This window comes from Schistocerca cancellata, chromosome 4 (genome assembly GCF_023864275.1).
Source record: "Schistocerca cancellata isolate TAMUIC-IGC-003103 chromosome 4, iqSchCanc2.1, whole genome shotgun sequence".
Lineage (NCBI taxonomy): Eukaryota > Metazoa > Arthropoda > Insecta > Orthoptera > Acrididae > Schistocerca > Schistocerca cancellata.
In genome coordinates, this window is record NC_064629.1 from 256,591,406 (window position 1) to 256,613,718 (window position 22,313).

The following is a 22,313-nucleotide window of genomic DNA, read 5'->3' on the forward strand; positions in this document are numbered from 1 at the left end:
AAGAGCTCGTTGTTGATATCTTGTCCGACAGGCACAAGACCCCATCGGTGCATCTATGATCGGTGACCTTTCACGGCCCAGCCACAGGTCATTGCTCGTTCTATAGACATTTTAGGGCAAGGGAGGGACCGTGATCGGACAAGAGCCTATTTTTTGCTCAGGCCTTCACATTTGGTGTCATTAGGCACAAGAGGTCATCTGGGCTGTCGCTCCACCTGACGTGGCGAGCAATACGTACTCATTTGTTCTGTTTATGAATTATGTTATAAGAAGGTTATGATTTTATAAATGTGCCATTTGTTAAAACGTCATATATTTGTCATGCCACGTCTGTTTGTGTTAGAATAATATTTCATACTTATTTGAGTCTATGTGATTGCCGTAAGCTTAGTAACAACAGTGCATCCCAATTTGTTATACAATATAGCACTGAAGATGGTCACTCAGTGACAGAAAATCGATTTTGCAATAGAAAAATATACGACCAATGCTGTCTCTTTTTTCAAGTATAAATATAGAAACCTTCTTGAACCTCTTCATTACTGCCCCCCATCCGTACCGTGTACAGAGATCAGGACCGACCTCTTTGTCGTACACAGAGATGCTGGATGTCACCTCTCCTTGGCTGCTGAGTTGACCACCGTCCCTGTCGATTCAGGGCGTGGTCTGCACGCCATCACCATCGTCAGCTGTGTGCTCCCTTCATTGCTGTCGTCCTCGTTCCTTGTCAGCTCGTGTTTGGTGTGCCAGGTGTCGTAGCTTCAACTCCCTCTTGCTCAGTTACGCCACCTTAACACACTAAGACAACTAATTTTAGTACATGGAAAGTGCTCATGTTTAACCATCAGTACCATACCTTTTTTTCTTTTTTTTTTAAGATGATGAACTGGTTTCATTACAAAAGGAATAATTTTACTTGTTTGTAAATCAACTTCAGGATCAGTTAAAAGAGAAATGTAACACAACTTTTTGATATATAAACATAAAAATGTACAAGACAACTTCCTCCACAGTCGTTGACACACACACACAATCAAGGGATAGGGAATCAATATTATCTGGACAGGATCCCATCACCATTTCTAGTTACTAATTCCTACGACTAACACGGTGTTGGCCAAGCCGACTACATATCTACTATTTACTCCTTTTTATCTCTAATCTTGTTTTTTCTTCTGAATTCCCTATGTGGCAGACGTCCCTCTTATTGTGCCTGTGAACATGTATAAAACACAACAAACTTAGATATGTGTCAATCTTACCAAGATTGTTTGTTGGAAGTTTGGATAGCGTCCTTTATCGTGTTCTATTGCGACACTTCTTCCCGTTTTCTCCTTTTGTCACGAATGGTTTTATAAGGCCTGTGAACATGTTTCGGATTAGCAGTGTCACAATGGCACAACACAAATATAGCTCACTGCTCACACTCGCAGTTATTACACTATCTTGGTATCAACTAGTATTTCTGGCGTATCAATGCTACTCTTCGCTCTGTAGATGATTACATCCGGTTCACTTACACATACAATGGGTGTGCTAATTCACGCAACTGCGCATAGCTGTCCACCTCTTACAGGGCGTACGAGATGCGTCGGTGCGTCCGCGTAACGACGTACGGGATTGGCCACCTTAAATATGTTCTCCAATGACGGAGATACAATTATGGGGAACTTTTCTGTAATTTACAGAGTTATTAATCAATCTTTTTCTAGGGGTACGCCCAGAAATACTTGTTTTCCATTCTTTAATCATGTGTCTTTACAAAATACTCTAGTGCACTTTACTTTCACAACATCGAGAAGCGAGATATCATTATTAATAATAAAAACGCAAAATATCGACACATATTAACGAGACATTCTACCACTAAGATCAGTACATACACAAACAAACAAGACACTTTAGCAAAAATCCTTATTCTAAGCCTATATTCACTACGTCCGCGCTCTGGTCTAGTCATTCGTAATCCTGCCCGTTAAGGTGGGATGGACCAGGCTTCAGAGGGCGGACTTCGACCACTTCCTGGTTGTTATTTTGGTAACCATTATTCCTGTTCCGTCCCGATTGCTGATTACCGCCCCAGGTGCTTTGTGATTTACTATGTTGCACCGGAGAGTGTTGCTCTTCTTCCGTGTACCATCTTTCCGAGTTGCCATTACTCTTATTTTGATTGTGGCCGTTGTAGCTCGGTGCTGGCATACTATCCCACTGGGGTCCATATTGCGACGGTTGTTATTTTGTTCACGCTGCCGGCGTTTCTCCCGCGGCTGTTCCTCTTGAAATGCGAATTCCAGTTCGCGCAAAATATCCTTAAATACCTCAGTATCGCTACCACAACGACCGACAAGTGATTGTTGATACGAGATGGGAAGTTTCATGTAGCATAATCTGATGATTTCCGCACCGATACATGGGTTGTCTAGGTACTGGTTCCTTTTTGTCATATTTTCAAAAAAATTGACCGGACCTCGGTACCCTGCCCCTTCCACATCTCTGGACATCATAATTTCTTGTTTGATCCTTTCTTGGGTTTCTTTAGACCAATACTTGCCCAAGAGGGCATTTTTGAATTCTTCGAACGAGACGCTCGTCTTCGTTACATTTCTCATGTTCTCAGTGGGCTTCCTTCGGTCGTTAATGAAAGTTTGGTGGAGGAAGTGGACTATAAGGTGAGAGAATACAGACGCTTTACGATTTCCTCCTTGCGGGATGACTTTCCTAATGTTTCTCGTAATGTTTTGTATGGTATTGTGACGGAGCACTTGAATTACCGAAAATTGTTCGCACGTTGGGTACCGAAAATGTTGACAGATGTGCACATAACCAAACGTTTAGACAGTGCATTGACTTTCCTTGAGCGGCACCACAACGACGGTGATGATTTCTTAAGCCAAATTGTTACGGGCGATGAACATGGGTGACCTACGTCACGCCAGAATCAAAGCAACGGTCCATGGAAGCTGAGCAAGGGCATCGTTTTGCTGCAAGACAATGCCCGTCCGCATGTAGCGAATCAGACCAAAGATCTCATCGCATCTTTCCGATAGGAAACTCTAGATCATCCTGCGTTCAGCCCCGATCTTGCGCCTATTGACTACCATCTGTTCCTGCACTTGAAGAAACACCTGGGTGGTCAGCGTCTTCAAGACGACGACGAAGACAAAACAGTGGTGATGCAGTGTGCAAGTCAGGCGGCAGACTTCTATGAGGACGGTATTCAAAAACTGTTACAACGTTGTGATAAATGCCTCTTTTTTTAATTTCAAAACGGTACTTACTTAAAAAACACGCCTCGTACCTCAATCTATTGATAACTTAAATCCGATCGTTGCGAGCATGGAACACAGTTTTTTACATATTGCGCTACATCATTGTGACATGTCTTCCACCAGAATCTTCCAGCTGCTCATCGATCTGTTGTACGTTTACCTCCATGACCTGATAAAACATGGTTATGACCCTGATGTAACACTTCCCGTCTCAGCCCTGCCGCAACGAGAACACGTGGTCCGCACTTTATAATTCTACATAGCAAGCAAATCAGTATTTCAGACTGTGGCTGTGTGCGAAACAATGCACACTCTCTGTCAGCTAGTTGTGCCTATATCCAGTCTGTCCAATCAAAACCTATTACTTGTAAAGCTGCAACCTTTCTGCTTAACGTGTCAGCATTTTTATTTGAAGCTTCCGATTTATGAATCACTTCATAATCGAATTCACTTAATTTCAGTGCCCATCTCGCCAATCGGCTTGATGGATCCTTCAACCCTAGCAGTCATCTGAGAGAAGCATGGTTCGTAACGACTTTGAATTTCCGACCATACGGATAACAACGGAAGTATAAAATTTCGTATATGACAGCTAGTATTTCCTTCTCTGTTGTTGAATAACATCTTTCTGCTTTATTTAACTGCCTGGGGGCCTACGCCATTGAATGTTCATTTCCATTTTGACATAGGCAATATGAGATGCGTCAGATGCCAATATGAATTCACGTTCAAAATCAGGAAACACTAACACAGGATCTGACACTAAAATTTTCTTAAATTTCTAATGGTTCAAATGGCTCCAAGCACTATGGGACTTAACTTCTGAGGTCATCAGTCCCCTACACTTAGAACTAATTAAACCTAACTAACCTAAGGACACAACACACATCCATGCCTGAGACAGGATTCGAACCTTCGACCGTGGAAATTGCGCGGTTTCGGACTGAAGTGCCTAGAGTCGCTCGGTCACAGCGGCCGGCTCTTAAGATTCTCGAAAGCCTGATGACACTGTGGTTACCATTGGAAACCAACTCCTTTCTTAAGCAACCTGGTTAATGGTCATGCGATTTCAGCAAAACCCTTTACAAATTTATGGTAGTAATTGCATAAACCAAGATAATATTCTAATTGCTTAGTAGTCTTTGGCACTGGAAAATCACGTACGGCTGATGTAAGTCTAGGATCTGCCTTGACTCAATCTCCTGTAATAATATGACCTAGATACGAGACTTATTCTTGCGCAAAATGACATTTCTCTACATTTGAAGTAAGACATGCTGCTTGTAACCCACTAAACACTTCATTTAAACTTTTAATGTGTTCTTCAACAGTTTTTGAATGTACTATTACATCATCCAAGTAGATCAAACAAATTTTGGGTTTTAAACCACGAAGGACATCATCCAGTAACCTTTGAAAAGTAGCAGGAGCATTCTTCAAACCAAACGGCATTCTCCGATATTGCTAATGTCCAGAATTGGCTGTGAATGCAGTCTTATGTCTATCATCCGGAAACACTTATACTTGGTGGTAACAGCTTCGAAGGTCTATCGTTGAAAATACGTACAATTTCCTCGGTTGTGTAATGTATCCGTAATGTTAGGAATTGGATATGCGTCCGTCGTAGTTTGTGCATTTAAAAACCGATAGTCGCGTATATATATATACTCAACTGATTTTGGGGGGACCACGACTATATTGCTAGACCAAGCACTATTACTATTTTCTATGATACCTTTACGCTGCTACTGGTCAATGAACTCGTTTACTAGTGGCTGTAGATGCTTTGCACTGCTATATGGCTTCTTATGCACTGGGTTACTATCCCCTGTTGGTACACGATGCAGTGTGATCGGTGTTCTGGTAGTGGACCATTCGAATCACATAAATCTATATACTGCAACAATAAATCTTCCATGCCTTCCCATTCTCCATCCTTCAATTGACTAACCTGGCTCCGTAGTATATCTGCATTAACGGATTGTATGATGCCATGATCACCGTGTGATCCGTCAATATCCTCTTCGTCGAATATCTCTAAACTCGCTACAAGTAAACACTTCGGGAGATCTACTTCATATGCCCCGAAGTTATCCACGGTAACTGGAATCATCAGTTCCCCATTAACATCTCATATGCGCGCAAGACTCCCCTTATATAAGAATAAATTTTATCCAATGTCTCATTGTTCTGCAATGGCTCAACCACACATAATTTTTCATGTGGAACATCGGGGTCTATCGATACCCAAACAAATTTCCCTGTACCAGAAGATACGTTTTCATGCATAAATATTCTTAACGCACCTGTACGGAGTTCATTTGGTAATACCTTAGCTAACGGTCCACCTTGCGACATTTTAGTTCGACATGCACTGCGGATGATTAATTTTAGCATCATGCCTATCCAGGAAGTCAAGTCCAAGAATCACAGATTAACCTTGTCCCATAGACGGAAATACTTCCATTTGTTCACAGAATTCCGCATTTCGAATATAAAAAACGAGTCGTGTTGTCCATAATGACACAATATGATGGTCTCCCACTCGTAAATTATACCTTGGAGTCACAAATATTCTCCAACCCACGAGGACTAGATTAACTACAGACATATTTGCGACCGTATCGACCAAAATCATACACTTCTAACTATTTATAATGCCCATAAACAACAATCCGTCCCTGCCTTAACTTCTGCAGTATTCTGATTTAGTGGGAATGCTTTCCGACGGACGAAATATTCCCGGTGCGGCTTAACACGTCCTCCAATTTGTTTCCGCCATTCCGCTTTCTACTCCTACATTGATCGCCAAAATTCCGACACTCGTAGCATTTTACCGGGTTGCATTGTGCTCTGACATGTCCCTTATCTCCATTTCTTCTAAGATAAGTCGTAGGGTCAGTATTGCCTCACGTGTTCCGACATTTCTACGGAATCCAAAATGATCTTCCCTGAGGTCGGCTTCTATCAGTTTTTCCATTCGTCTGTAAAGAATTCGCGTTATTGTTTTGCAGCTGTGACTTATTAAACTGATAGTTCGGTAATTTTCGCATCTGCACCTGCTTTCTTTGGGATTGGGATTATTATATTCTTCTTGAAGTCTGAGGGTATTTCGCCTGTCTCATACATCATGCTCACCAGATGGTAGAGTTTTCTGGACTGGCTCTCCCAAGGCTGTCAGTAGTTCTAATGGAATGTTGTCTACTCCGGGGGCCCTGTTTCGACTCAGGTCTTTCAGTGCTCTGTCAAACTCTTCACGCAATATCATATTTCCCATTTCATCTTCATCTACATCCTCTTCCATTACCATAAATTGTCCTCAAGTACATCGCCCTTGTATAGACCCTCTATATACTCCTTCCACCTTTCTGCTTTCTCTTCTTCGCTTAGAACTGGGTTTCCATCACAGCTCTTGATATTCATGCAAATGGTTCTCCTTTCTCCAAAGGTCTCTTTAATTTTCCTGTAGGCAGTATCTATCTTACACCTAGTGAGAGTAGCCTCTACATCCTTACATTTGTCCTCTAGCCATCCCTGCTTAGCCATTTTGCACTTCCTGTCGATATCATTTTTGAGACGTTTGTATTCTTTTTTGCCTACTTCATTTACTGCATTTTTATATTTCCTCCTTTCATCAATTAAATTCAATATTTCTTCTGTTACCCAAGGATTTCTACTAGCCCTCGTCTATTTACCTATTTGATCCTCTGCTGCCTTCACTATTTCATCCCTCAAAACTACCCATTCTTCTTCTGCTGTATTTCTTTCCCCGATTCCTGTCAGTTGTTCCCTTACGCTCTCCCTGAAACTCTCTACAACCTCTGGTTCTTTCAGTTTATCCAGGTCCCATCTCCTTAAATTCCCACCTTTTAGCAGTTTCATCAGTTTTAATCTACAGTTCATAACCAATAGATTGTGGTCAGAATCCACATCTGCCCCTGGAAATGTCTTACAATTTAAAACCTGGTTCCTAAATCTCTGTCTTACCATTATATAATCTATCTGATAATTTGTACAGAGTATGTTTAAATACATCAACTAAGCAACAGAAAAAAACCATTTAAATTTAAAAAATTATAACTCGTTGCTGTAACTCCCAGGAAAATAACCAAATAAACTATATTCATAAATCTGCAGAAAGAGTAAGTTTCTTACATTTACTATTTAAACACATAGTCCTTCCATTTATTATTTTGGAAGTTACAGAGCAAACGCCTTATCATAAACACGCTGTATATACGGCCTCGCTCTGCTTTATTTATGCAAGGCACGTATCTCTTGGACTCTAGATTTGGCTTGTGGCGGCTAGGCTTCAACTTTGTTTCTTGATTCTGATTGTGAATATTTTGCTAGCAACTATCACCCGTCTCAGTAGTCTGTTCTCTGCAGCTTCTTTGTTCTGAACAAAGCTCGTGCAGGCTGCACTACTAGTTTAATGTTTGCGACACAAATATAGCTCCACTGTCTTTAGTGTTCCAAACGTAGTTATTACTACAGACAACATATCTAAAGCAATCTTCGAGCGCCACGATAGTATTCGATAGGCAGTAATTCATAAGCAGGCTAAGATTTAGACCATTTTAGCTGTAATTCCATTGGGAAGCTGTTTTATGAATACAGATCAAAATAATTTTTAATTATGGCTTGGAGTCATCAAACATTATTTCGTGGCAGCTACATACTAACACAATCTCCATCTGAAAATATCTACGGTTCTACAAAACGTACTTTACAAAAGAGAAATTACTCATAGTAAAAAACAATTCAAAATAGAAACGGAACTTTCAGCAAGTGTCTGAGAATATCAGTATCGGCTCATTATAGCTTGCAGGTGAGTTATTGACATTCTAGGATTCGTAGCATTGTCCGCTGATTAATGTACCTAACACAACCAACAGATTTCACTGGTGCGAATGTAATGATACTAAAGTCAGGAAGGAACAACTTCGTTCAACAGCCTGTAGTTTATAGAATTGTTTCTGAGTAAACACACCTCTTTACTTGTAAGTGTTCAAAGATCTCATACATGATCAGCACCGAAAACTTAAATGTTCTGTGGTGTACAGAAATATTATAAGTTATACAATAGCGAAATTCATTTCAGCCTTAGTTAAAATGTTCCTGAAGCCATTCATACACCTATGAAGAACATAGAGGTTTTGAGAAACCGTAATAGTAATTGGTGGTGTTTTATGGGTTTCATTAACTGTACACTGTCTCCGATTTTCTGGTGGAGTTCACAACTATGTTTAGTGAGTGTGTGTGTGTGTGTGTGTGTGTGTATTAATGCTTCTTCTTAATTTCACAGGCGATTTCGAAGATAAAATATAAGCACCATCTACCGATTTGATTGCAAGAGATGATGATAATGGTCAGGAGCAGGGTGCAGTGGTATCACGTACATTGTATTTCACTGATTTATAATATCACGACACCCTAGTTTTTGTCTGTGGAATATCAGCATCGTAGAATGTGGGCTTCTGCTGCACAACACAAAAAGGAAAGAAGGAAGATTAGAGCTTAACGTAGTGCCAACGACGATGTTAGTGCACGTCAAGCACATTTGCATGGTGATACAAATTTGTCATGTCCTCTCCAATGGAACCATCCCGACATTTGGAGAAATAACCGAAAACTTGAATTTGAACTGCCGCACGGGGATTTTCTCTGCCGTCCAACCAAATGCAGGCCTACTGGCCTACCATAGCGCTGCCACATTCGGTAGAACACGAAGAGTAAAGAACGAAAATGAAATTGTCGATAAGCTTCTGTTCGAGCTTAAAATTTCGTTGGGAGGCCTTTACACTTCCTTCATACAGTCCCGATCTCCCCGCATGCGATTTCCATGTTTTTGGAATCCTGAAGGAATATATCTGTGTCCGTCCATTTTCTCCAGACGAAGGAGTGAACGTCTGGTTACAAATATGGTTCCGCAGGCAAACGTAAGCATTTTTGAATGAAGGCACTGACCATCTTGTCTCACAGTGGATACATGTATTAACAGTTATAACGATTACTTTTGAAACAATAAACAGTTTCCTTACCTTTTTCCATCTGTCTCATTTTCATGTGACCTTCCTTACAGAAAAGCACACTACTCAGTTGTCGAACTTGTAACAATGCATACTAAACAATACACATACACTGCGGAAGCAAGGACAACGGTTTACCCAGTAAACTGGGACCTGGGACTGTACAGATCCCGTTGGGTTCGCTGGACACGAGGGTAGCCGTTACATGGCGTTTACAGCCGCCTGCCGACAGCAGGAGTAGGAACACTTGCGCGTCTCCTGCTGGGCTAACCGGCTTTTCACAGGTGCAGGCACACTAAAAAATCTAGCAGTTCATTACGGCTACTCGTGTGAGGTGGCTCGCGCTCACGCCACAGCAGTGAGCAACCATGTATCGCATCAGGGTGACTCATTTAACGCGTTTCGCTGCAAATTTATTTTTAAGATGGTTTTATTAACGAGAACTTACAGCGACATTCAACATAATGAGAACTGACAATGAAATTCAACACCTCTATTAATATTTTGATGATGCAAAGAATGGGGGCAGCTAAGTAAGGCATGTGGTACATCTTATGACTATTGCTGCAGTTTTAGGACTAAATTCAAATTGAAAAATTTGTATTTCGTTCCATTCCATTTAAATTTTAAACGTGAAAACACAGAATGTCAGTGAATCATAGTCAGATTGCTTTTCAGTAAAAGATGAATGTCTCGTACCACTTTTCAATAAATTCTGATTCGAAAATAAGCTCTTAAGTTGAAATCTCCCGTGTAGATTCTGTGGGTGGATTTAATTCCCTTCACTCCGCCACACACCGTCAGGTGGCTTGCGGAGAATGGATGTAGATGTAGATGTAGAATGCACTGCGTAAAAAAGCAGCATCGACATAATCGTAACTGCAGACTTGTAAAGTGGTGAAAATTTACGTTGAGGAAACAGAAGTCTACGAGACTAACTTTGCTATGAAACTAATCATGTAAACATCACACTGTAGGTGTATACGTTTTAGCTGAATGCAAGTTTCCACACTGTCAACATAACCCGAAAATCTATGAAACTATGCAACCCTTTGCAAGCTTAAAAGAGGCATGGCAACTTGATCTTACTGCAGATTCATTCGTTGAGTGTTCTTCCTGAAAACAAAAATATGTTTCTATAGTTAAATGTTCTGAAAATTATTAAGGTGTTTATTTCTCTGCGCCCGAAATCTATTGCAGTGTTGCTGTGAACTGAATTTTTCTGTTTTCTACATAGTTTTGAAGCACATTAGTAGAATACAAAGTGTATCAGGACACAGTTAAACACAATAAACTCATGGACTAGGCATCCTGCATTAATATGTTGATGCTGATGTGTCTGACCACTCTAAAGTCCCTAACCCGATCTTCACCCTACTTTTCAACCCTCTAAAAACACCCACTCCCCATTTTAAGTTGAGACCCCACCCTAAAACTGTTCACATTTGACTGTATTCGAATTACAAGTAACTCTAAGAAATGTTTGAGATACGACCTGTATAATGAGCAGTGGCACACTGAAAGTTGCCAGAGATAATTTTTTACTTCTATCACTGTCAAACAGAACCCTCTTTACTCCGAACTTGGCATAAACTCAAACTTGTAAAAACAAGTTGCAAGATTTTCAGGAAAAATTAAGCGGAACCACTGATAGCCAGTCGTTGAAAATTAATTACTTCGACTACTGACTGTGTAAATATAACTTTAGGGACTACACTAAAGTCCTGTTTAGTACAGTCAACAAGCCCTAAGGAAATAGGTATTGGCTTACAATCAGCTATCCCTAACGCTGCACCTCTTCAAGAAGACTGTGAGTAAATCTTGAAATTGCAGGAAGAAGCCTCATATAAGCAGTAAGGGGGAACGTAAGGACGTAAAGATGCTACTGAATTTTAATGGGCATGTGTGTTGTAGTAACATCCATTTTCTGATACAATGTTAAAATCCATTTTACCATAAGTTTGTTTTTGTTGGCTCAGGGCCAACTTTTTATCTCATTAATATTAACCAATGTGAGCGAACTGTCTACAGGCACTAATCTTCATGTGTTTACATACTTCTACACATTAATACTATCGAAAATGTAATTTGTTTATGTACCGATTTTGTTTACGTATCGATAAGTAAAGAAAAATTTAAGGCTGAAATTTGAAATAAACACTGAAAACAGATTATTAATATTTCTCATAACATCAATGCACAGAACCGTTGAACTATGTCTTGTGAATGTACCCACAAACCTGGCATGTAAAAATTATGGTGTGAGTACCAAAAGTTGGCTGCTGTTGGCAAATGGAAGAGAAGTTAAATTTTTAAGGGAGTCTCCCCTTCAACACTGAGACTACTATACAGGGTGGTCCAGTGATAGTGACCGGGTCAAATATCCCACGAAATAAGCATCAAACGAAAAAACTACAAAGAACCAAACTCGTATAGCTTGAAGGGGGAAACTAGATGGCGCTATGGTTAGCCTGCTAGATGGTGTTGCCATAGGTCAAACGGATATCAACTACGTTTTTTTTTTTTAAATAGGAACTCCCATTTTTAATACATGTTCGTGTAGTTCGTAAAGAAATACGAATGTTTTAGTTGGATCACTTTTTTCGCTTTGTGATAGATGGCACTGTAATAGTCACAAACGTATAAGTACGTGATGTCACTTAACATTCCGCCAGTGCGGACGGTATTTGCTTCGTGATACCTTACCCGTGTTAAAATGGACCTTTTACCAATTGCGGGAAAACGTCGATATAGTGTTGATGCATGGCTATTGTGATCAAAATGCCCAACGGGTGTGTGCTATGTATGCTGCTCGGTATCCTGGACGACATCATCCAAGTGTCCGGACCGTTCCCCGGATAGTTACGTTATTTAAGGGAACAGGAAGTGTTCAGCCACATGTGAAACGTCAACCACGACCTGCACAAAATGATGATGCCCAAGTAGGTGTTTTAGCTGCTGTCGCGGCTAATCCGTACATGAGTAGCAGACTAATTGCGCGAGAATCGGGAATCTCTAAAACGTCGGTGTTGAGAATGCTACATCAACATCGATTGCACCCGTGCCATATTTCTTTGCACCAGTAATTGCATGGCGACGACTTTGAACGTCGTGCACAGTTCTGCCGCTTGGCAAAAGAGAAATTACGGGACGATGACAGATTTCTTGCACGCGTTCTTTTTAGCGTCGAAGCGTCATTCACCAACAGCGGTAACGTAAACAAGCATAATATGCACTACTGGTCAACGGAAAATTCACGATGGATGCGACAAGTGGAACATCAGTGACCTTGTCGGGTTAATGTATGGTGCAGCATTATGGGAGGAAGGATAATTGGCCCCCATTTTATCGATGGCAATCTAAATGGTGCAATGTATGCTGATTTCGTACGTAATGTTCTACCGATGTTACCACAAGATGTTTCACGGCATGACAGAATGGCGATGTACTTCCAACACCATGGATGTCCGGCACATAGCTCGCGTGCAGTTGAAGCGGTGTTGAATAGCACATTTCATGACAGGTGGATTGGTCGTCGAAGCACCATACCATGGCCCGCACGTACATCGGATCTGACGTCCACGCGTTTCTTTCTGTGGGGAAAGTTGAAGGATATTTGTTATCGTGATCCACTGACATCGCCTGACAACGTGCGTCAGCGCATTGTCAATGCATTTGCGAACATTACGGAAGGCGAACTAACGCTGTTGAGAGGAATGTTGTTACACGTATTGCCAAATGTATTGAGGTTGACGGACATCATTTGAGCATTTATTGCTTTAATGTGGTATTTACAGGTAATCACGCTGTAACAGCATGCGTTCTCAGAAATGATAAGTTCACAAAGGTACACGTTTCACATTGGAACAACCGAAATAATATGTTCAAACATACCTACGTTCTGTATTTTAATATAAAAAACCTACCTGTTACCAACAGTTCATCTACAATTGCGAGCCAAATGTTTGTGACTATTACAGCGCTATCTATCACAAAGAGAAAAAAGTGGTCCAAGTAAAACATTCATATTTCTTTACGTACTACACGAATATGTAATAGAAATGGGGTTTCCAATTTAAAAACACGCAGTTGATATTCTTTTGACCTATGGCAGCGCCATCTAGCGGGCCAACCATAGCGCCATCTAGTTTCCCCATTCAAGCTAGACAAGTTTCATTCTTTGTTGTTTTTTCGTTTGACGCTCATTTCGTGAGGTATTTGGCCCGGTCACGATCAATGGAACACTCTGTATATTCGTATCTAAGGCTACGCCGAACCTAATTATAGGTCATTCCTCTGAAGGCAGAAAACAGTCTGAGCTTCTGCGCTACCAGTTGGCCGTGCCGCACTATGTAATGATATCTTACAGTCCCATTTTACCGCGAGCTCTGGCAACCCGCTCGCCGAGCCAGCGTGAGCGCTCTTACTCGCCTACCCGCATCCTCAACAGGTCTGCTGTAGTCTAGGACATGTGTCACTAGAAATGAGTTTTAACATACATTGAAATGTTGCAAAACCTTTTATGATAATTTATTTGCTCTTTACCAGTATCATACGAGTTTGCTCATTTTCTAACTGAGGGAAAAGATATGGATTTCAAATGGTTCAAATGGCTCTGAGCACTATGGGACTTAACATCTAAGGTCATCATTGGCCTAGACGTAGAACTACTTAAACCTAAAGACATCACACACATCCATGCCCACGGCAGGATTGGAACCTACGACCGTTGCAGCAGCGCAGTTCCGGACTGAAGCACCTTGAACCGTTCGGCCACAGAGGCCGTCGATATGGATTTAATTGCCTGTCATTTGCCTGCGTATCCGCTGCAGACATATTGTATTCGGTATCCGCCCAAACAGACCTTGATTCTAAGAACCTCTCAAGGTGAATGCTGCGATCATTCCCTAGAAAAGACATAGACTTTGAGAAAATCTTGTCAGTCTTCAATAGAGAATATTTTACAAATTTCAAGAGGTAGACTTCGTGTCGTTTCTGGGAAAATTTACAAATTTTTCAGTGATTTTGACCCTTCGTTCGTCACTGTAGATCCTGAGCATAGGCCACAAAGTAAAAAATGATTTTAAGTTACCATCAATTTGGAGTTTTTTAATAGCCTTTGCAGTCGTTTTTTCAGTCTTCATTGTTGACTTTTTCTTCTTTTACCGTCAAAGATCAAGATTTGTTGGTCAAATTCCATCTCCGGCTCCATCGTTTTGAGACGTTATTAGTGCGATGGCTCCCTATCAATCCACATATCTGTTGGCATATGTTTTTTATCGAGCTACTGGTCCACAAAATAGTCATAAAAGTCCAGAAGATTTTAATTTCCAGGCGCGCTGTCCTGAATACGCTGCCGAACACAATCCAACAGTTCCAGAGAAAGATGTGCTACTGCAGAACACATCCATATTTGACATCGTATTTCCTCATTTTCCTTACAATATGGAGCTAAGTCGCAACACTAGGCTTGTTTCCACCAACATTGATTAAACTGGTAATTGCAACCGGTAGTATCTGTTCCAGGAAAAGAAAAACGGTTAGCTGCGTCTACGAAGGTAATTTCGAAGTCCATCTTCAGAGGTGCTGAGTTCCACCCAGACACGTTATTTTCAACAGGTTAAACAGAGTTCATATGTTTGTCGGCTTTTATTTAGTGGGAATGTGTAATCAACTGACATGGTGTTTGTTTTCTCCCAATAACTGTTGACATCTATATAGAGTACAAGAGCTCTCCGCAGTGTCTGTTCGAACTCCTGAACAGTCCATTCCGAAAGAATGATTCGCAGTTTGATTAACACGCTTTTCCCTTTTCACTATCAAACAATAGAGTTCTGTCATTCGGCCTCCCTGGTATCACCCGCATGTAAAAAATTGCCTCCATCGTTCATCAGTAAATTATTTTCTTGGAAGAATATTTCTCCAGAACGGTGGGATCTTGTGTAGGTCCCATATATTTTCCAATAATGCGTTGTAACGATTGTTCCGTACTTCTGCGTGATGGTAACGATGTTACTAGGTCCTAGCCTCGATTGAAGAGCTGCTCTACTTTTTAAACGTAAACTGATGGAACTGTAGCGTCTGATACTTTCATCCGCTTCTTCACACTGACGAAATGTTTTCACGCTTCATTTTCTGGTTCATGTGGAATACAAACATGGCTACCTTCCCCTAAAACTGTGTTATTTTTTGTGGACAGTCTTCCTTTCATTTATTCTGTTTAAAGTCTACATAAAACCAGTGAGTCAGTTCTTGTTTGTTTGTATTGTCCACTATGTACTGATGCCTGTTGTAAATCAGTAAAGGCTTCGCGTTGGTGGTCTCGGAAAACCCCATTATCTCAGCACTAAACAACTGAACACTACTTGCCAGTCAGTTGACAATTGCAGTACTGAACTCTGAGGGAAAACCACGCCAACTACGAACTGTTATTGGGACAGCGAATTTTGAGCAGGAAATGGGCCTTGGCCTCCCCAGAATACGTCGCAGGTAGTGGCGGACAGGATGGTGTACCCTACTTCTGGAACACCCTGTCCACTACCTACAGTTTCCTGCGCTCCGTAAAAATGTCAGCATATGGCACGGCTTGGCAAAGGGCGGCCCGTGGGCCGGATCCGACTGGTGGTGATTTCAATCCGGCCCGCTGCAGAAGTTCGCAGAGTTACCCAAAGCGGCTGTCCCCGTCGGAGGCTCGAGTCCTCCCTCGGGAATGGGTGTGTGTGTCGTCCATAACGTAATTCAGTTTAAATTAGGTTAAACAGCGTGTAAGCTTGGGGACTGATGACTTAAACAATTTGGTCCCATAAGATCTTACCACAAATTTACAGTTTCTTTTAGTTGCCGCAAATTGTTTCTCTACTTGGGTTGCGTAACTCATTGCGAATTTTATACTGCTACTGTTTCTCGTATTAACATTGCTATATAATTCCTGTCCGTTGTGGCTGTATTAAGACTGCCACTAATGAAATTGAAAGTAGTTTATAATGAATTACCTACGACAAGTTGTTTTCATAGGCATTTATTTTTCCATGATGACGTTTCAAGATGCCTGGCACACCCATCTTCAGATTTTTACATTTTTTTACACGTCGTGAACATTGTTTCTTCAGTATCGACATTGGAAAATTTTTAAGACAGCTGTTTAATATGTTGTAAGTAAAAATACAGTGCTCAAGACGCCTTAATGAATATAGGTCGACACGTCAGAAGATGGGGTGGTTTGAGGCATAATTTGTTAGTGTGACAGGTCGGGGAAAAGGTACCATTCATGTCGATGCATTTGTCCCATAAACATTGGAAAAAAATACCATTCATGTCGATGCATTGCCCCATAAACATCAACGCCACGTCTTCTATAGTTCTGACTTTATGAGAAAGAGTGCAGCTGTCGCACGCTGCAGTGTCAACAGAAGATCTTCATCACTGTCAGAGGGAACAGGTTGTAATATGACTCATAAGAGGGATCTATACTGGCAAGGTCACATGTGAAATTCAGTAATTTTTAAGTGAGACGGACGGCCATGGGTGTCCACGGAACATCCTGGTACCACAACCCTACTTTCAACGAATAGTGCAGCATTGGATATACGTCACAGTAGTGGCAGCGAACTGCTACGAGCATGGGAGATTTAAAGGAGTGATGCGACTGGAGCTGCAAGGTAGTACGCTGTCGATCAATGAGAAAACCTGTGCCATAACATAGCCGACCGTCACCGCCACCACGATGAAAATAACACAACCAGTGTTGTACTGACTGGATAAACTGATAGGGGTATTCCCAACACGAACCTGTCCCGATAACGTCTCAATAACACCCAATCCCATCCTCTCCATGAACCACCTTATAGCAACCCAGAATGGACATACCTCTGCAGAACAGACACTTCAGCGCCAAGAGCGTCGCGATATCCGGCATCTTAACTGGTGTCACTGTTCTGTGTAGTCTTGATCTACATAATAAGAAGAGCCGACTTCCCATGTGACCTCACCTCTACACCAGCTACCAGTAGACCAATAGCCCTGTGTTGTGTAAGATACCTCAAAGTGAAAAATGACAGTTTATTCACAGATGAAAGAATTTATCAGTGTTTTTTAGTTTAATCTAAAAATTTTGGCGATGGTGTTATATGGCTCGTTATTTCATGGGAACATTTTTTGTCGTTAATGGTAAGAACACATCTTTCAGTGATAAAGATGTTCGATGAGTTATGTGTCAAGTACTGTCTTGGGCTGTAGCGCACCAATGACATTGCGAGCTTTTGAAAATATAATGGTGAGGCGTGGTGGCCATCAACTACGTTCCCTGAGACTCAGAGTTGAAATATTAAAAGTTTTGGCTGGTTTAGAAATCTAGGGAGTGGGATGCGTAAATGCCACATCACAAGCCAAATATTGCTGAGCCTGCAGTATACAATATGAATACGCACATGAATCAAATGGTGGAAGCTTCCTATCACTCGGAAATTGCGAATATAGAAATTTAGAAATAAATGTTGCAATTAAATAAAATCTGCAGGTACTATCTTAACGACTTAAAATGAGGAGTATGATAGTAAAGTACTTTTCAGAATGTGGTATATTTCTGCAAAACACTTGATGGTGTCGATGGTCCAACAATTAAATACATTAAAAATTGAATAACAGCGAAGCAATAGACTCCTACTTCAAATAATTAGTTATGAACAACAACATAGCTCCCGAGGTATTCACATCTAAAAGCATACTAAGTCTTCACTGCAGAAGCCACAGAAATCACAGAAGAGCACAAGTCGGCACTCCGAAATATTTCTATCTTCCACGACCACGTGGAAACTGCTCCACTGTCCAAGTCTTTCCGGTAACGGTGCGTCCGTCGCATCCAGCACTTCCCCGTGTCCTGTGCGACTCCTTGTGTCCTGTCCCATACCCTCTTGGAATTTGAAATGGGGCCCTTCTCCCACTTCCATCCAGTCTCCCCATTCACGAGCCCTGTGACTGGCTAGACCGCTCCCACCATATCCTCAAGCCAATGCACATTCAGAAACATAATGAAACACTTTCGAAATACGGGATTTACATTTCAATAACTTATAATATTCCTATGGCTGGACCATAACACGCTCTAAAACACATTATTAGATACATAAACAAATTAAATAAACATACATCAAAGGAATAGTAACAAAATGTAGGCCAGTAGCCTAATAACCCTGTGGTTTCTAAAACACAGTAATTATTTAACCAATTTCTACACGAATAGTATGTATCGGATATAAACAAAGACATAGGTGAATATCTGTAAGCATGCTGTACCTTTTTCTCGTGTAATTGTGCAGTACTTATGGCCTGACGCCATCGATAGTAATCGATCACTTTGACCTTCAATAAAACATGTAACATTCAAGTTACATGCCTGTAATTTATACCAAGTAGGTTTACATTAATAGCTTTCTAAAGACACATCGATCGACGAAATCGGATGAGGCGTTTAGATTTTGGAAATTCGTGGCTGGGTGTTACTTGTATAACTTACTGTCAGATACTGAACTTTAAACTAACCGAGATATTGAAAATCTGATTACACCCTCAGAATCATCGTAGAGATAATAGTTATGTACATATTTCTTTTTGAAGTATCATGATCCATCTGGCTACTATAAATTTTTATACATACTGTGAAATGGCTGCCATTAAGGTTTCTCAAAGTCTGCCATCTATGGCACTCCCGGCATGTCTCCTTCATCAACATAGCGTCACCAGGGAATTCCCAGCCACGTGGCTGGACCACTCTTGCTTCAGCCAGCTTCTGACACCACATGGTCGACCTGCCGAGCGCCCTGCGACTGCCAAGGGGCACCTGCAGCCATTGTTTCCTCTTTCAAAAAGTCCGGCAAGTTTGGCTCTCCCAGCATACAAGTCCCTTTCTTCAACACAGTATCCCCAAGGAATTCCCAGCCACGTGTTCAATGGACCACATGGTCCGGTCATTGTGTGGCATTACGCACTTGCTAATGAGCCATGTCTTGAAAAGCGGCCCAAGCTTTGGCAGCCACCTCCACTTACTAACATTGTGGCATGCCAGAATGTTCAGAAGTAGCACCCTTCAGTTTACAAGTGCATACAAAACAATTTTCAAAGAACAGAATTAGTAGATTTATTTTGTATGTTCTGGCACGCTAACGCAATGTAAAACAGATTTTTAAAAATTTAAACTGCCCCAAAAACTTCAGTAAATTTAATTTTACTAAACCGATTTTATAAAGTTAACTAAATACCTAAATTACAAAAACCAGGTGATTCCTAAATTTATTATACAATTTACTATGAGACTATAAAATAATAACATGTATAGGTTAAAAAGTAAGTTATTTTCAAAATTTTAAGCTATGAACTTATGTAAATTAATTAAAATGTATTAGTTAACCAAAGATAGATATTTTTAAAATTTTTAAAATGTATTAGTTTTTTTTAAATCACATTGTGAACTCTGTATCATGAAATTCATTATTTCTATTTTTAAGATTCTTCATTCCTTTATATATTAATTTCATTTGTACTTTTTTAATTATTTCAAAATCACAATCATCAATTAATTTAGAAAATCTCTTAGGTAAAATAACTTTAAAATCATTATTTACTTCTAAACAAAATTGTTCTCCAAATCTAGTATTTAAATATTCACACTTCATAGTATTATATAAAATACTTATCTCTAGCTCATATACTTTTCTAATTTCTTCAGAAATAATTAAATTATTTAGCTTCTTGGTGAAAGTAGTTTCAATTTATATAGAAAATATTGATATAATTTTACAAATTAAATTTGTAGTTTACATAAAACATATTTTTAAAAAATTGTATTTTTCAACCTGTAGCTAAATGATTGACTGAAAATTATTCTTTTTCTCAATTTTTATAAACCTAATAAAATTATTTTATATAAATTGAGAACGAAAATGAAATGCAAGTTTAAGAAAAAGATACTTATGAAATAATTGAGATATGTGAAAAAGACATTGATTCTCCTATTTGGTTAAGTGGTGAAAATAATAATCAATTTGTTAAAACAAATTGCAATCATACTTTTCATAAAGAATATCTCGTAAATGGTTAAAGGAAAACTAAAATTGTCCATTTTGTAGAACTATTACTAAAATTGAAGTACCAGAAAAAATTGAAATCATTGATATTTATGCTATCTTATATGCTCAAGATGAAGTAGCAAATTTTTGGTGATCCAGCATATTATAGTGAATGAGCATTATATGGTTATAGTAGTGAATAATTTTTATGTAAAAATTACAAAAATTACTTATTCAAAAACCTAAATAATTCTTTTATATATTAAGGGAGCAAGTTCAACAAGATTGTTCTGTGAAAACTAAATTTTGTAAATATTGTAATACAGGGAAATCAATTGATAATTTTTCTTTACAAAAATATGCAAAACATGGTTGTAGAGCTATATGTAGGCCATGTATAACTACAATAAATATCGAAATCCTTGTGTGTGTGGAAAAAATGTTGCTGAATATTATTTCAAAGAACATTTCCAACGAAATTCAAGTGGGAAACGTGTAAAACAATTATTAACAATGGGTAATGAAGAGACATCTACATCTATAATGAATAATGAAGAATTTGGAGTGAAAAAACAACTACATCTACAAAAAAATTTAATTTTTGTCAAGATATTAAAGATTTAAATTGTTTATATAGATTCCTTTTCATAAAGATAAAGATAATAAAAAATGTATGAAATGTACTTTAGAATATACTGAGAATAAAGAAGCTAAAGAACTACTTGAATTTAATAACTAATTAGATATCAAATAATAATCCTTTGTGATAAATTAAATAAATTATTAAAATTAATTCATTGTTAAACTAAATAGTAAATTAATTCTTTTGAAAAACTATTTTGTTTAAAAACAAATTGGTTGTTGAAATAAATAACATACAAATTCTCGTTTTGATTAACTATCTACTAAAAATAATCCTTATCCATCTATTTAATAATTATCATTGTATTTAAAAAAAATTTATAAAAATATAATGATTTTTTGAAATAAAAAAAGAGCAAAATGGAAAGATATATCGCTTCACAATTAGAACAATTCACTTTTGATATACTTCGTGAAATTTAAAAAATAAATATTTTATTAGGATATTCAAATTTACGTAAAGCTGATTCAGTTAAATATAATATTCGAAATAATAAAATTAGTGTTAGGAATAAAACACCTGAAGAATGTGAAAATAATACAAATAATGTTAAAAATAATACATCAGATCACAATTCAAAGACCGCTACAGCAGCAGATGAATGAAGTGAAAATATTACAAATATTGTGAAAAATAATGATAAATCCGGAATAAGAGAAAATATTAAAAATTATGTAACTCCAGTACGTAAAAATTATAGAAATATTGTTAAAATTTATGTACTGAAGAATTAGGGGAAGATCAAACAAATATTATTAAAAATTATGCACCTGAATCTAGTGAAAATCTTTGGGAAAATATACCATAATATGATATTTATGATATTTTTCAAACTTAGGAAGAGACATCATTAAAAAGAATATTCCCATTTTCTACAAATAAAATTTTGAAGTATTCGTACATAAACACGAAAATTTACTATTTCAACAGAAAATGATTTTCGTAATTTTCAAGCACAAGGATTGTGATTGTAATTATTTAGATTTATAGGTTTACAACTAGGTTTAATAAATGTATTCCACTAAAAGGATCATCTTATATTGTTTTATCTAAAATAATAAAAAACAAAATAACTTGTATTGATGTAAAAAATAATGATAAAAATTTTCACTACAGGCTATAAAAGAAGCTTTGTTTCCTGCAGTTAAAGATGCTGAAACAATAAGAGAATAAATTTTCGTCTTGATCTTGATAAAAAACTTGAACACATGAAATTTCCTGTCTTAGTTAATCATATTCCAAAAATAGAGAATGTAATTAATGTATCTATTAATGTTTATTCATTTGATGTGAAGACGAAAACTATCAA